The sequence below is a fragment of the Humulus lupulus genome, chromosome X (genome assembly GCF_963169125.1).
Source record: "Humulus lupulus chromosome X, drHumLupu1.1, whole genome shotgun sequence".
Taxonomy (NCBI): domain Eukaryota; kingdom Viridiplantae; phylum Streptophyta; class Magnoliopsida; order Rosales; family Cannabaceae; genus Humulus; species Humulus lupulus.
In genome coordinates, this window is record NC_084802.1 from 74,347,858 (window position 1) to 74,351,789 (window position 3,932).

Genomic DNA, 3,932 nt, shown 5'->3' on the forward strand with positions numbered 1-3,932 from the left:
TTTACAGATGTGATTTCTCTTTTACTTTGCAAAAGATTTATATCCATTTTTTATTGTTTTTGAGACTAGTTTTACAGTCATTATCAAAATTATGGAACTTTATAATTAACAATGACAGAGAACTTTTAGTAGAACAACCAAACACTGATATAAGCACAGGAAAAAGAAGAGTTGTATTCTCATTTATACATGGAAATGAAATGAAACATCAATGATATGAGCCATTCATGGTTCAGTGACTTCAGTATGAAACAGTATACTAAATGCAGATGTAGAGGTTTCCTACCGTAAGCAAATGCAGAGGCTATAAACTTTTTTTTTTTTTTTTTTGCCTTTCACAATTTCAGTTGCAATTGGTCTGTTATGGGGCATTTTGTACTATTTTGCTGGCACAAGACATCAATAGTGTTTTAAAATACCTATTTTAAGATCTTCATGTAATAAATCATGGACTATATGCATATGCTCTAATTTCAATTATTCTTGATCAACATGAAATGTCATCAAACTGTTTAACCATAAGCACCATATCATGACCAGGAAATGTCATCAAACTGTTTAACCATAAGCAATAGCTGTACTCCTGATGTAGTAAGATTATTCCAATATGATTATGACCAGGTATTGTTTTATGAAACTACAGATTGGGATGGAGGATGGAATGCTGAAATGGGTTTTATGAAATGGATAGAAAACAAAATAATTAAATTGTCAAATGTACTATATATTTTTTTATTGAAATAGTCTAAAATTAATAACAATTACATGAGATAAGAACAAATAATTCTTATCTAAAAATGGTTCAATTAATGAATTAGAATTTCATTACCAAATAAGACAGCCGTGCAGCCATCACCACATACCAAAGACAGTTACTTACATGGAATAAAATTCCCTACTAAACCCAATATCACAACACTATCTTTAAAAGAACTTTATAAAGAAAATATAAATATAAATATATTTTATATTTTATATTTAACAGGTAATATATGTAAATTTGTAGTTTATATATTTAAAGATATCCAAGAGACAATATATACTGATTCGATTTTTAAATATACTGATGACATCTAATGGAGTTGGTCAATATATTTGTAACTTATATGTTATGTTTTCTGCTTATATATTTGGATTGGCATGTTTTGGTGCTGGGAAATTTTTGCCACACAATGACTTGAGTCCATGAATTAAAAGTTCATTCATTTTGCAACTATTTCATATAAATTGGATTAATTTACATGTACTTTAGCTAAACAATAAATTTATTATGTTAAAAAAAATTAAATAAGGCACTCATGAAACAATAATAAAGGCAAATTCAAACACTGCATGGATGGATTGATGTCACACACCCAAATCCAAAAAAGAAAGACTTTTCGACGTTTTAAATTAATAAGTAAAACCCCATAAAGTTGATTTGATTAATTTTGAAAAATCCATATTTAACTGTAAAGGACACCAAATTCAAAATCAATGTACATTTTACCCAAAAATAATGACAGTATATCTCACAGTGCTTAATCAAATCATAAAATGTATATATAGACATGGTTATTTGTCAGAAGTTACAATTTTATCAATCTTTGATACAGATCTGTGAGAGTAGTGACCACATCAAATATTTCTTTTTTTTGAAAGAACACATAAAAGATTTTATTTTTTTTGAACGAACACATCAAATATTTCTTGAGCAACCAAGGTTTGAACTTTTACAGGATATTATTACAATGTTCAACATGCATATAAAAAAATTCTAATAACAACTAATTTTTTTTACAAGATTATTAGTTTATTAAAGACAAGAAGAGCAAATAAAAATTAAGGTTACTTAAGTTGTTTCTTCATTCATATATGGTCTAATAGAATAAGTAAATATGTAGAAATTTTCATGAGATTATTATTTGATTCATATTTACTTGTAAGAGCAACATGAAAATCTGCTTTCTTTTTCAGAAAGACTGTTCAGTGATTCAGTGAAGTACTGAACTTAAACAAATTATTGACCCAATAATAATAAGTAAACAAACAGATATAAAACAAAACCCATTTTCTGAAACATTATTAATAATTAAAATTCAAAAGTAAGTTTAATTCCACACACCTTACATAAATATGTATAGATCAGATTATATGTAGCTAACAGAAGCAGACAAACTGATAGTGAAAGCACAACGAATACGAAAGAAAGAAAAAAAAAACTATATATGTTTTATCAAATGGATAAAGAGCACCCCAGTAATAAGCTAATAAAAATTGTTTGTTGCTGAAGCACTAGTATCAAGCTTCATGAAAACAGAATGTTAAAAAATACAGTAAAGGTGCCTAATTTGTGTACCTGAATTCAATAGTTATATGCTCAGAGTGGCCATGTCATTATGGTTTGCTTATATATATACACACACACAAACATAATGGCCAACTATTGAGCTAAACTATTCATTTACTCAAAGTGATGTGTATGTGAGATATTTAAGCACCATGGTGTCCATTAATTATTTTCTTAGTTTTTATGATATTAATTAAAAAAGTTTTGAGAAAGTACTGCATTTTCTACGTTTTTGGATTATATGTGCTCTGTAATTGCATTATCAACCTGTCATGAAATTAATATAATCCTAATACATATTTAGTTTTAAATAATTAGAATACTATCTTTTTAGCATAACTAGGAGGAGCTTTTATATTTATTTGGTACCAAATTATTTCAGAGCTTGTCTGTCTGCTTATTTTACAGTGTAATGTCTTCTTTTAACCACCCATTTTCATTTGTAAAAGTTATGATTAAATGCTTTCAATTTCACCATCCATCATGCCAGTTTCAAATAATGTTTGTTTGAATCAATTTGATAGCTATAAGTTGGTGTGTTGTGAACCTTTCCATATACATGTATTGACAGTATTGTCATTGTGTATTGTCATTTTTATTGGGTTATTTAAAAAATTCTATCATTATTTGATCACTTACCTGATTAAAAAAGACTAGAGTTTTTCTTCTCTTTCTTTTTTTTAATGACATAAAAGAGTTTCCCTAACAATAGCCTTGGTAGAACATTAGAGTGTAAGCTCTTTCATTCAAGCTGTTGATATTTAATTTTGTTTATTCGTATTTTGCTGAATATTCTTCTTATTTTAAAATATAATACTTAATATTCTTCAATAGTGTGTTACTTTATTTTAGTACCAGTTTTTTGTTGGTTCCTTGATCTGTAATGGAAGTGAAACAAGCACTTTTGTTAGGAAAGGTCATAAAACAGTAGACATGCCTCTTGACAGTGATGTTTTCCAAGTTTTTCTTGGCTACAATGATCCTTAACAGGTATATGCATTTGTCTATATGTATATATTTTTTTAAAATGAGTTTCAATTCTTAGTTATAAATTTTGCTTGTATAGATAGCTATTGGTTTATTCTACATGGTTCCTGAGATCTGAAGCAATCATGATGTTGGGTTTTCTATTTGGTGGAATTAAGTTAAAGAATTTGACTTGAAATTTATGAAATTGTTCAAATGGTTTCATTGTTTGATGGCCTGAAATTAAGGTTCATATTGCACTAGGATACCAACTTGGCAAGACATAAATAGTGTTCATGGGTTACAATGGCCTAACCAGGTTCAAGTAAAGTGTTTTACTGCATGTAAGTTAGCAAGAAACAAAAGGTTGTCGAGAGCAAATTAGTAACTTATAAATTCATCAACTGTACTTATGGTTTATAAGATAAACATGTGTCAAGTAGACTTCTGTAACTTGTTATATTTTAATTGCCTGGTTATTATTTATGTATACATTTGTTGGCATTATGTGGTCATTAATATTATTGATTAGTTGTAGATATCAGACTTAAAGGAAACCAAGAACCCGTGCACACGTGCCTTACACTAGAATATCATGTATACATTTATGAGGTGCATGTACCAACACAGATTTAAT